The sequence below is a fragment of the Arachis ipaensis genome, chromosome B03 (genome assembly GCF_000816755.2).
Source record: "Arachis ipaensis cultivar K30076 chromosome B03, Araip1.1, whole genome shotgun sequence".
NCBI classification, from domain to species: Eukaryota; Viridiplantae; Streptophyta; class Magnoliopsida; order Fabales; family Fabaceae; genus Arachis; species Arachis ipaensis.
Window position 1 is genome coordinate 81,735,373 of NC_029787.2, and position 14,099 is coordinate 81,749,471.

Below are 14,099 nucleotides of genomic sequence, written 5' to 3' on the forward strand. Positions count from 1 at the left end.
CTCCACGTTAACTACCACGTTAATGTAGTTAACGTGGCAATTAACGTGGGCCACGATGGTTTCGAAGGTGTTATTGGCAATCACTTTTCTCATTAATGTTGCAAGTTTATTCCCATTCCACGTTAGTTGTCACGTTAATTAGATTAACGTGGCTGCTAATGTGGCTCTTCCTTGCTTCATTTGTCTTGAAATCAAGCAAATAAAGTGCATCAAAGCTCTAATCCAAGTTATGGGACATGCATTATCCAATTTGTCATTCAATTCATGCATAATTCTCATAAAATCACATGAAATTCACAATGTTTGCTTGAATCAAGATGTAAGTGATTATCTACCCAAAACTTGCTTATTAACTAAGAAAATGCATGAAACTACCCTAAAACAGTAAAGAAAAGGTTAGTAAAATTGGCCAAAATGCCCTGGCATCACAACACCAAACTTAAAGCTTGCTTGTCCCTAAGCAAGTACTGAAACATAAGAATGATGAATGAAATGACAAGAGAAATGAATCATTATTGTGGAAGTCATGTCCTTGGTTTTATGGGGTTTCATGCATAGCAACTTAGGTTCATTCCTTTATTGGCTTTCAGACCTTTACCATGCCCTGGAATACTAACTTGATTGCACCCTATGAGACTTTTATTTATTGATCCCTTTTTCTTTTCAGGGTTTGATTGTGTTCTTTAGACTAGGTGCTTTGTAAGGGGGCGACTCTTTAGCCAGCACTCCCGAACCAGTTGGTCCAAGGTGCTGGATGTTAAGACACCCCTAAGGACTTACTCCCTCAAGTCTCTTTCCCCCATACATACACACCACAGGCACATGGTTTGTTATTTTCTTACTTGAGGCCTTGGTGTCCAGTACCTCTTTGGGTTACTAAGTGTTCTGTAGCAAAGGTTACTCTTGATAGCGGACTTTCAGCTGATAATCCCGGGTTAGTTAACCCAAGTTACCAAGTGATAAGGCACCCTTGAGAGCTTATTCTTCCAAGTATATCCTTTGCACAGGAGCACCACAGACACATGCCTTAAGGTTCAACCCTTCGTGCCTAGCCTTATTTCTTATTCTTTTTCTTTATTTCTCAACTTTCATTTTTCTTTCTCTTTTTCTAATTAGGATCTTGTTATGTAGCTAGTCTCATGGAGTGTGTTTCAAGCATATGATTCAGGACAGATAGTTGCCTTCCTACCTTGTTGGTGAACCAACTTAGCTAAGTAATTACTACACTACAAGCTTAAGAACTTTAATCCACAAATTGAACATCACTCTGGTCTTTCATAACATCTCTTTTTATTTGACTTCAAAGGACAAGCATACAAGTAAGCAAGGTGAAAATGCAACAGATAATTTGGCACAGCTAGCATAGATCTAAGCAGTAAACTTAAAGGCAGAATTTAAAATTCTAAATTACCATGGAAGTATGTTCTATTTCATACATGATTTTCATTATTTAAAACTTGAAAAAGATGGAACAAAGAGGGAACTCCACCACCTTTTACTCATGGGAGTGCTCATGCTCTCCTTCTTGTTTGTCCTCTTTGTGTCCACTTGTGCTTCCTTGTATCCGCGCCAGTCTGGCTTTCTTCCACTCCTCAAGTGCCTTCCTTACTGATTCATGACTCTTTTCTACCCTCTCTCTTTCTTCTCGCGCTAATTCATCTTTCACCTCTTCATATCTTGTGATTCCCGGATGCAATATAGGCAGTTGTCCAACTAAGTACCCTAGCCTGGCTTGAGTGTTCACATGATGTCCAGTCTCGTTCATGTAAACTCCCTCTGCGAACGCTCTGTATTCGTCAAAGAGTTCTGCCTGTTCCAATTGTTTCCGATGCATTTCATGTATGTGTGCACCTTGATGTGCTTGGATGTTGATTAGCTTTTGGATGGCTTCTTGTTGTTGATCCTGCCTTTGCTCTATCTTGTGGAAGGATTCATCCCATTGTTTCCCTTATTCCAGTTGCTGTTCCATTAATTGCTTTTGCCACTACCCTTGTTGATTCGTCCATCTAGAGAGTGATTCTTCTTGACGATCCATCAATTGTAGTTGAAGCTCTTTCTGTGCCCCTTGATTTTCTAAGTATTGTCTAGATAAGCCATCAATGGCTTCCTGTAGTTGGTGCATGTCCAGAGGGGCTTGCTCCTCTAGGTTTTGTCCTTCTACCACTTGCTGGGCTGGCCTCTTTCTTGGCTTTTGTTGAGGTAGGGGAGATGCAACAGCATGCATCCGTCGAACAGTAATTGGGATGCCCACTTTTATCCACTCGGGGTTTTCATCCTCGAACACCACCCCAGCCTTGTCACACAGACAGAAAATAGTGCTGGGGTAGCCCAACCTTCCTCCAGAATCGCTTTTCTCAGCCATCTTCCTAATGCCTTGGGCTATGAGTTCATGAACCTTGATCTCTCCCCCTTTTAGTATACATTGCACCATTGTTGCTCTCTTAAGATTTACCTCTAAGTTATTCCCGGCGGGGAGGATGGATCTCCTTACAATTTCGAACCACCCCTTTGCTTCAGGAGTGAGGTCCCCTCTCTTGATGAACTTGGGCTTCCCTTGAGGGTCTCGTACCCAATCAGCCCCTTGTACACAAATATCTTGCACAATCTGGTTATGATCGGGACTGCCATCTATTCTGGAGTGATAGCTTTCTTCTGCAAATGGTATGGTTCTTAGCTTTAACGCCCTCATGATGATCATAGGACTGAAATCCAGTCACCCCTCTTACGAAGCTTATATAGGAGTCATCTGCCTTATCATACCTGACTGCATTTGCATAAAACTCTCTTACAAGAGTTGTATTTACTTTTATGACTGGATCAGTAAGGAGCTCCCATCTTCTCTTTTCCACCTTCTCTGTGATTTCGGGGCACTCAGTTTTTCTGACTTGAAAGCTTAGCTCATAGATGATATCCTTATCAACCATCCACCCGAATTGTAATACATGGTGAAAGGTTCTAAATTTTTTCTCATCGAAAGGGCGTTGCTCCATAGGCTCCTTTCCCTTTCTTCTTTTAGAGCTTGACGATGCCATGAATAGGAGTTGGTATGTAAAGGTGGTGAGGAGTATGAATTGCTGGTGAAATTCGATTGGGTTTGGATAGGGTGTAGTTAAAGGAGTGGGTGAGAGTGCTTTTGATGGGGTAAGAGGAGTTGGGTGCCGAGAGTGGGAAGTGTAAAGGATGAAAATTGGAATGTGAAAGGGAGTATGGAATAAGAGTCACTTATATAGGGAGATGGTGAGTGAATGAAAGGTGTGGATTGATGGAGTGGTTGTGTGATGAACGGATGGGGTTTAGCATGGGATGAGCACAAGGATCATCAACTTTATGAAGGGGGTTGGTTCAGTTTCCAAGCATGTCATTCTTCCAATGTTGCATGGCAACATTTTCCAATGCGTTCCCCTTGAAGACACGTGTATAGTCCTCTCCTTTTGTGATGGCCGAACCCTTCCTCTTTCAATTGTCCCATCAATTCTCCTACAAAACAAAAGGGATGTGATTAATGAAATTGTGGAAAGTGGCGGCAAAATTTAAAACAAAATGGGATAACTACTTTTTTAAAGTTTTTGTTTCTAACTAACTAAGTGCTATTCATGACCGCAAATCAACTATCTATTGAATTGTCCATGTATGCAACATTGGTGACACCAAACTTAGTTTGTGGCCATGTGGTGTACAAAGTTTGTTCAAGGTTCTAAGAGTGACATGATATGAATTGCATTCATGTCCTCTTAGTGTGCCTTGAACACCAAACTTGTTCTTCACTATATGTTTCATAAAAGGATTCATTCAAGTATATGTCAGAGTTGAATTGGAATTCATGAACCTTGCATTATTAACTACTTAAAAGCATATAAAACATGAGTTGCCTCCCATGAAGTGCTTTTTTAGCATCACTAGCTTGACGTTCTGACTTTGTCAGGGTGGTTGGTAATGCTTCAAATCTTCCCCCCTCGCAGTAAATCTATCTCCATTGGCTTCATCAAGGATCTCCACATGTTCTAAGGAGAGGATTCTGTTGATGGTGAAAACTTTAGGTAGCTGAGATGGGATGGTAGGGAGATGAGGTGGGATAACTGGGAAATAAGCTGAGATCACTTTATCCCCTGGAGAGAAGTCCTCTGTAGGGATCTTCTTGTTCCTCCACCTCCTTGGTGCCTTCTTCTTTGTTCTTTTTGATGTTACCCTGCTCTTTGTGACCTCTTTTTCCAAGGAAATTTTGTTGCTGGTCTCATATGACTCTGGTGGTTAGTTCCTCCTGGTTTTCCTTTTTCTGTGACAACTGCTGACTGTCTTGTTCATCAACCAAAGGGATTCCCAGGTGTACAGCTTGTGCTTCAATGCTTGTTTCTTCCACCAGTGCTTTGTCGTGCTCTCTCCTTAGTTCCTTGCTTTCCTGATCTGCTTCTTGTGAGGGTTTGAAGACATTGAATGCGAGTTGTTCGTCATGTATCCTCAGTATTATCTCTCCTCGCTCCACATCTATGAGTGCTTTGGCTGTAGCTAGGAATGGTCTACCCAATATGATTGGGTGAAGGTGACTCTCTTCCATTTTCAATATGACAAAGTCTGTGGGAAGGAAGTAGTTCCCAACCTTTACCAACACATTTTCAACCACTCCTACTGCTTGTTTTTGAGTTTTGTTAGCCAGCCTGATGACTACGTCTGTGGGCATTAGCTCATTGATCTGCAGCTTCTTCATAAGGGATAAAGGCATTAAGTTGATGCTTGCTCCCAAGTCACAGAGTCCTTTGTCAAACATTGTTTCTCCTATGGCACAGGGGATGTGAAAACTCCCTGGGTCCTTCCTTTTTGTAGGCAACTCTGGTTGAATGAGAGTACTGCACTCCTTATTCATCACTATTGTTTGCCCTCCTTTGAGTGAGCCTTTCCTGGTCAGCAGCTCTTTCATACACTTAATGTATGAAGGCATTTGTTGGAGAGCCTTGATGAATGGTATGTTCACATGGAGAGATGCAAACATATCAAGGAATTTTGAGTATATTCTCTTTTCTACACCACCCTTGAGTTTTTGGGAAAAAGGTGCATAGAGTTTCAGCATCTTCTTTTGTGTAATTTTGGTTTCTTGGTGACCCTCTTCCTGTTTCTCTACTGAAGTATCTCCAGAGTGTTTGAAGGGTTTGTTCGGCTCTTGCTCAGTCCCCTTATCACTTGTAGTGACCATCTTGCAGTCTTCCCATCTTACTTTCTTTGCTTCACCTCTCGGATTTTTCTCTGTGTCACTTGAGAAGCTGTCAGTGGGTTTGGGAATCTTCTCAGAGAGGTATCCTACTTGAAATTCTAGCCTCTGAATGGTATCTCCCTGGTTTTTGAGATTAGCTCGCACCTCCTCCTTGAACACCTTGTTCTCTTGGAGTTCCTTACATATGCCTTCAAGTAAGGTCTCAATCCTTGAGAGTCTATCCTCAAATGTTGATGAATTGGAGTTGGAATGATGAGAAGGGCCATTTTAGCTTTGGTATGGATGTTGAGGTGTGTTGTTAGGTGGGTGCTGATATGATCTCTGTGTGGAATGTTGGTGAGCTGCATTGTTGTTGGGGTTGTGGCGTCTCTGATCTTGGACTTGATCTTGTTGATTTCCCCACCCAAAGTTTGGGTGGTTCCTCCAACCAGGATTATAAGTTTTGGAATATGGATCATGGGTCTGCCTAGGTGAGTTTCCAATGTAGTTGGCTTGTTCCTGATCACCCTCTGCCTATGCATTTACTCCTTCTTGAGTTGCTGATGAGGTGGTGATTGCTGCTACTTGGTTCCTCTCCATCTTCTTGGTAAGGTCAGCTAGCTTCTTAGTAATCAGCTTGTTCTGGGCCAGCAGCGCATCCACATTACTTAGCTCCATTACTCCTCTAGTGTTGCTTCTTTCAGAAGCATAGAAGTAGTCATTCTCAGCTACAGTCTTAATGACATCTATGGCTTCTTCAATGGTCTTCTTCTTGTTCAGAGATCCCCCAGATGAGTGGTCTACTGCCTTTTTTGATTCGTAAGAAAGACTCTCATAGAATATGTGTAACTGCACCCATTCATTGAACATATCTGGTGGGCACCTTCTTGTCAAATCCTTAAACCTCTCCCATGCTTCATATAGAGTCTCACCATCTTGTTGCCTGAAGGTCTGTACCTCGGCTCTCAACCTGTTGATCCGTTGAGGAGGATAGAATCTCGCCAAGAATTTGTTCACCACATCTTCCCAGGTTGTTAAACTCTCCTTCGGGAAGGATTCCAGCCATTTGGTTGCTTTGTCCTTGAGTGAGAAGGGAAACCAAAGCAGTCTATAGGTGTCGGAATGAACACCATTAGACTTAACAGTATCACATATCCTCAGGAATGTGGTTAGATGTTGATTGGGGTCTTCTTGGATACTTCCTCCAAATGAACAGTTGTTCTGAACAAGGGTGATGAGCTGTGGCTTTAGTTTGAAGTTATTGGCATGTATGGTTGGCTTTTGAATGCTACTTCCACAGTTTCCTGGGTTTGGATTGATGTAAGAGCCCAGAACTCTTCTCTCTTGCCCAACATGATTTGCTGGACCTTCTCTGCCATGGTTGTGAGCCTCTTCTTCATGATGGTTCTCCATATTCTCATCCATGTCTGGTTCAAAGTACTCTTCCTCTTCCTCAGCACCAACAATTCTCTTTCCTCTTGCTTCCCTCCTTAGTCTAAAGAAGGTCCTCTCAGGTTCGGAATCGAAGGAAGTTGAAGCCCCGCTTATTCTACCTGTCATACAACCAACAAGGCCAAAGCAAAAGAAAGATAGAGAGTATTCTTTGTTAAAAAAAATGCTGTTAGTGTGCGTGATGCAATATATCAAACAGTTAGTGGGTTAGTGAACTAAATTGTAACAACTACGAGAACACCACTAACGGGTAGGGGTAAAGGGAAGGAAATAACTAAAACTGAAAGTAAATTACTCAAACAGAATTTAAATCAAACAAAAGAAAATTGCTCAATCTAGTTATCCACCAATTTAATCATTGTTGATACAAAATCAATCCCCGGCAACGGCGCCATAAACTTGATGCACGGAAACTTGTCTCTCAACAATTTTCCCTCGGCAAGTATACCGAATTGTCGTCAAGTAAAAACTCACAATAGAGTGAGGTCGAATCCCACAGTGATTGATTGGTCAAGCAATTTTAATTGGAGGAATGTTCTAGTTGAGCTAAGCAGAATTTGATTTGAGAATTGCAGAAAATTAAATGGCGGAAAAGTAAATAACAGAAAGTGTAAATGCTGGAATTAAAGAGCAAAATGTAAATGGCGGAAAGTAAATTGCAGAATCTTAAATGGGGATTTGGGGAAATGAACATAAAAGTAAATGGCAGAAAGTAAAGAGAATGGGTAAGATTAGAAATGGGGAATTCATTGGGCTCAGGAGATGTTGTATTCTCCGGATCAAGTTCATCTTCATCTCTTCCTCAATCAATGCATTCATTGATCTCCTTGGCAATCTTAAGTGATTGAATTCCAATTCTTTGGTAATTCAATCTCTCAAATCTTGATCAATAGCCAATTCCTTGGTCTAATTGCTCATGAGAAGAGATGAAGAGTGGTCACCAATTATACCACATGTATTCCCAAATCAAAGTGTTGGTAGGATTATATGTCACTATATCCATCCAAACCCCAATTTGGTCCAATATGAGAAAGTATTTCTAGCATGATCTCTTCATTCCTCTTCCAAGGTTCCGAAGAGATCCAAGTATGAATAGCTTCTTTTCCAAGACAACTACCCAATTGGATGAAGATTGAAAGCTTTCTAGTAAAATCAAGAGAAAATAAAGAAGAAGAATAATAAAAACTATTATTGATCCATCAAATTACAATAGAGTTCCCTAACCCAATGAAAGGGGTTTAGTTGTTCATAGCTCTGGGAATGGAAAGCAAAGATGGAGAATACATTCTGAAAGTAAAACTAGAAGTTGCAGAGAAAGTAAAATTATGCAGAGAGTAGTTCTCCCAATGCCAAAGCTTTCTCTCTAGTTCAAAACTACTCCTATATATACTACTCTTCTGATCTTCTAGTTGGCTCTTCAAGTCTTTGGATATGGGCCTTTGGATCTTGATTTTGAAGCAGTTTGGAATCTTCAGTGGGCTCAGCTTTACTTGCAGAGAAAGTGTGAAGTAGGCATGGACTTTAGCTAGGACGTTAGTGGCGTTAACGTTAAGTGAAAATGTGGGTTCGAGAACGTTAGTGACGATCACCTTTTTCACTAACGTTCCTAGCCCAAGATGGTTCACGTTAACTTCAACGTTAGTGGCACTAACGTGACCACTAACGTTGCCTCTTAGTCCATCGCAAGCATTATTGGCTTTTACCTTTGCCAATAACGTTGCTCTTAGCCCCCCTTTTCTCACGTTAGAGTCCACGTTAGTATAACTGATGTGGCTCTTAACGTGGGCATGCCTTAGCCTCGAGAGCGTTAGTGACACTTACCTTTGTCACTAACGCTCCAAACGCCCCTTCTCATGTTAGTGCCTCACGTTAATTGTCTTAACGTGGCCACTAATGTTGTGGTGATATCCATCTCCAACGTTAGTGACAAAGGTGGGTGTCACTAACGTTGGCTCATCATTCCTTCCTCCACATTAGCTTCCACGTTAATGCAATTAACGTGGCAGCCAACGTGGCTCATAGTGGCTTGGTCCAACATTAGTGACAAATGTGAGTGTCACTAACGTTGGCGACTCTTTGCTCCTCCCACGTTAGAGTTCACGTTAATGTAGTTAATGTGACTCTTAACGTGGCCAATTGGGCTTAGTCCAACGTTTGTGACAAAGGTGAGTGTCACTAACGTTGGCATGGTCTTCCTTTCCACGTTAGAGTTCACGTTAACTAAGTTAACGTGACTCTTAACGTGGCTAATTGCCAATTTGGAGCGTTAGTGGTATTCACTTTTACCACTAACGCTGGAGCTCCCTTTCTCTCCACATTAACTACCACGTTAATGTAGTTAACGTGGCAATTAACGTGGGCCACGATTGTTTCGAAGGCATTATTAGCAATCACTTTTCTCATTAACGTTGCAAGTTTATTCCCATTCCACGTTAGTGGTCACGTTAATTAGATTAACGTGGCTGCTAATGTGGCTCTTCCTTGCTTCATTTGTCCTGAAATCAAGCAAATAAAATGCATCAAAGCTCTAATCCAGGTTATGAGACATGCAATATCCAATTTGTCATTCAATTCATGCATAATTCTCATAAAATCACATGAAATTCACAATGTTTGCTTGAATCAAGATGTAAGTGATTATCTACCCAAAACTTGCTTATTAACTAAGAAAATCATGAAACTACCCTAAAATAGTAAAGAAAAGGTCAGTAAAACTGGCCAAAATGCCCTGGCATCAATCCATCATCTCATTCAGAGCCCCCGACTCATCTCAACCACCGTCAATCCACAATTCAGTTTCCGAACATCAACAATTCATAATTCTCATCTCATATATCAATCACCCTTCACATGACATCAAACCATCCTCAACCCGCCAAAAACCTAGGACTCCGTTTTCTAAGTTTTCCAAATAGTCATCAACTATAACCTTTAGGTTATATCCCATGTTCTATTACTCAAAGCGAAGCCAAAAAGTCTTAAAAATGGTGTTATAGAAGCTTACAACCTTGTTAGGAAGGTAGAATAGTTGAAAACAAGTAAAATTTGAGAAATAGGGCGTGTGCGGCCACACAGGGGTGTGTGCGTGCGTACGCCCAGGAGATTTTAAAATTGTGCGTGCGTACAGGGGTGTGTGCGTATGCACAGATACTAAAATCCATAAGGCTTGTTTGCTGGCACAGGATGTGCTAGCGCCCCCAACAGACTCTCCTTCTCGACTCGTGCGTGCGCACAGGGGTGTGTGCGTCCGCACAGGGCGCAATTCTCCATTGATGTGTGCGCGCACCAGCTGTGCTAGCGCTGCAACCAGTGAGCGCTTCCCTGCCTGTGCTCGCGCACAGGTCTGTGCGTCCGCACAGATTGAAATTTTCGCAGGGTTGTGCGTGCGCACATATCAGAAATCCTGAAATTCTGCAACTTTGTAGAATTTCAGATTTTCAACACCAACTTTGAATAATCATAACTTCTTCTACAAAATTCCAAATTTTATAAACTTTATATCAATTTAAAGAGTTTTCAAAGATCTTTAATTCTAAATTTTATCAAATTTTGAAAATCGAGGCAAAAGTTATGATCAAACAAAGTTCACCAAAAATCCCTTTTTATCCAACTTTCACATATACCCAAATCTACCAAATCCACAAGCCACATCCAACTAGATCAATACCAAAAGTCCATTTACAGCCCAATTTACTCTCTAGTGTCACTCTTCACCATTAATACCATTCTCTCCATCCTACTTCATTATTCTCAACCTTAATGATCCATTATGTATATAACCTTCCAAACACATATTCACTAATCATCATTTATCACTATAAATCTTCATCATCAACTCAACCATGATTCATATTATTAATCAACAATGTTCATTCATCCAATTCCATCATATCTCACATCATCATTTACAACATCATCAATACCAATTCATTGTACATCATCAACTAACCAAACATCAACAACATATAAATTTTCAAACCTATCCTTTGGGTCACTAGCCTAAGTGTCCATGAATATTATATACTACATAGAGGAAACCGAAACCATACCTTGACCGATCTCCAATATGCACCAAAAACCCCAAATTGAGCCCAAGACATGCTTTCAATCACAATCTAAGCCACCAAAAATCTCCAACAAGCATCAACAATCTCCAAATTCACCATAATCAAGCTATGTATACATAAACCATCATAAATCAACCTAGGGCTCATTATAATTGAAATTTCACAAGAGTTTCAATACCTCTTACCTTGCCCCACAGTTTTGGAAGCCAAAACCAACATCAATCAAAGGCTAGAGTGTACCTAAACACCCAAAACACAAGATTTCACTCAAAATCAAAACCTAATATTTTCGAATTTCTTAAGACAGAAATTGGGCATAATATTTCAAGATTCATATCTCTTTGACTAGATGAAACTAACGGACTCGTAGAGAGTCTCGCATAGCAACTGACGGCACGCGAATCGGAGCACCGTAGCTCAAGTTATAAGAGAAAGAAGGAGAAGATGAATAGTGAATGAAACCCTCACCTCTCCTCTCTTCACTTCAACGTTGCTGCTGCTTATGTTGTGTTAAAGTGGCTGAATTGGCCACTTAAAGGGTTTATATAATGTTGGTCTTGGGCCCAACTTGGGTCCGGTCCAACCTGTTAGCGTTTTTAGCCCGTTTGGCCCAACTTCGGGCCAAACCTTTAACACTAATGCCCGGTTTTTCATTTCTAATATTTATCTAAGGTTTTTGTTGTTTCCACTTTTTCTCGCGCAGTACCGGGCAAACTTGAACCGGTTCAACTGTCGGTTCACAGTTTTTTACGCTTTTTCGCAGAAAACACATTTTCTGACTCGGAAGGACCTACTGAGTCCAAAAGTCATATTTAAATCCCCAAATTCTCATCCTAACTTTCTGGAATTTAATTTAGGCATTTAAATAATTTTATTCGTGAAAAATCTGGTTCTTACATTCTCCCCTCCTTGAAAAGATTTTTGCCCTCGAAAATCCGATGTACGCGATGTAATAGATATATATATTACATATTCTCCACGAAGCATTCTACTTTCAACGTTACCAGCTCAACAAGTTGCCAAAGCATCTCGTTCTCCAATTCCTAAGTATGTTCTTCGACTCTAGCTCTTTTCCAAGCATCCTTAGCCAATGAAACTTCCTTCCCTCGTAGCTCCTTTACATTGGTGTCACTGATTCTCACTGGTGTCACTTGGAAAGTCAAGCTCTCTCTCAACTCGACCGACTCAGGCTCTAACATATGAGCCGCATCCGACGTGTACTTGTAGAGTCGTGACACGTGGAATACGTCATGCAAGTTAGACAGATGGGGTGGTAAAGCTACTTGATACGCCACCGGCCCGAATCGCCTTAGAATCTCGAACGGTCCTATATATCTTGGATTCCACTTCTTGGTCTTGATTGCTCTTCCAATCCCATTTTTCGGTGTAACTCTCAGAAGTACATGTTCTCCCACTTCAAACTCTAACGGTTTTCTTCTCTGGTCTGCATAACTCTTCTGTCGATTCTGAGTAGTTAGAATCCTTGCACGAATCTTCTTAATGTTCTCAGTAGTCTCCGATATCAACTCAGGACCCAAAACACTTGCTTCACCAGACTCATTGTGGAGACTGGCACTTCTGTCCATACAAAGCTTCATACGGAGCCATCCCGATGCTCGCATGAAAGCTATTGGTGTACGCAAACTCCACCAATGGCATGTAGCGATCCCAACTTCCATGTTGATCCAACACACATGCTCTCAGCATATCTTCTAATGTATGAATAGTCCTTTCCAACTTTCCATCAGTTTGCGGATGATACGCGGTACTGAGACATAGCTTCGTACCGAAAGCTCTTTGAAAAGCTCTCCAAAACCTTGAAGTGAATCTGGGATCATGATCCGACACTATGCTCGACGGCACACCATGCAACCTTACTATCTCCTTTATATACAACCTTGCTAACTCTTCCATAGAACAGTTTAGTCGAATAGGCGGAAAAAGAGCAGATTTGGTTAAGCGATCCACGATCACCCAAACCGCATCAAATCCCGACCTAGTCCTCGGTAAACCGGTCACAAAATCCATTGCGATTCCTCCCCACTTCCACTGAGGCATTCTAAGAGACTGTAGCATCCCCGACGGTTTCTGATGCTCTACCTTCACCTTCTGACACGTCAAACACTTGGATAGCGTTGAAGCTACATAACCTTTCATCCCAGGTCACCAGAACCTCTCTTTAAGTCTTAATACATCTTCGTGCTTCCTGAATGAGTAGAAAACCCGCGGATGTGAGCCTCCAACAATAAGTCTTGCCTCCAACTCCTGACATCCGGTATGTAAATTCTTCCCTTATATCTCCACAACCCTTCATCATCCTTGGTGAATTCTCCACGCCTCTTATCGCTCACTGGTTGAAATAATTGCTGAAGTTTCTATTCATCTTGCTGAGTCTTTTGAATCCATGTCTCAAACGTACTTGAAATCTGCAACTGATACAAACAAGCTCTTCCAACGACATCACCAATATCCAGCTTAAGATCTCCGAACTTATCCACTAGCTCTTCTTCCTTGATTCTCATCCAAGCTATTGTCAAGGACTTCTGACTCAAAGCGTCTGCTACCACATTCGCCTTTCCAGGGTGATAACTCAACTCGAAATCATAATCCTTAAGCAATTCCATCCACCTTCTCTGGCACATATTAAACTCCTTCTGATCAAAGATGTACTTGAGACTCTTATAATCAGAAAAGATGCTAAACTTTACTCCGTACAAGTAGTGTCTCCAAATCTTCAATGCAAACACAATCGCCGGTAATTCCAGGTCATGAGTGGGGTAATTCACCTCATACAGTCTCAACTGACGCGATGCGTAAGCCACCACATTCCGATGTTGCATCAACACGCAACCCAAACCCTTCAAGGAAGCTTCACAGCATACTTCAAATGGTTCATGCGGTTCCGGCAAGATTAAAATAGGTGATGAAGTTAACTTTTGCTTCAAAATCTGAAAACTCTCTCGCCTTCTGCTGCGTCACTCTGATTATCATCCTTAAGAATCCGAAGATTTTTCTTAAACCAAATACCGATTTGTACTATTTTTCAAAACCTTTAAAACAAGTTCAATCTAAATGAGTCCATTGTCAAAACCTTATTAAAAGAGTCAAAAATATTTTATTTGTAAATCAATCATCTTAAAGCATGATTTTTCCAAATTCATTGAAACCCTTAAATCAAAACCTTTCCATTTGAATTCCTTTTAGATAAGTTAAATTTTTGCAAACCAAAATCGCAAGTTAACAAAATCTTAGGACTCACCTTCCCTTTTAAATCGTATTATTTAATCGAAACTTCCAATCCTAGTTTCAAAACCAAATTATTTAAACCAAAGCTCCAAACCAGATTTAAAAATAATTTTAAACCTTAAAACTGCAAAATCATAGTTTTAAAAACCGCA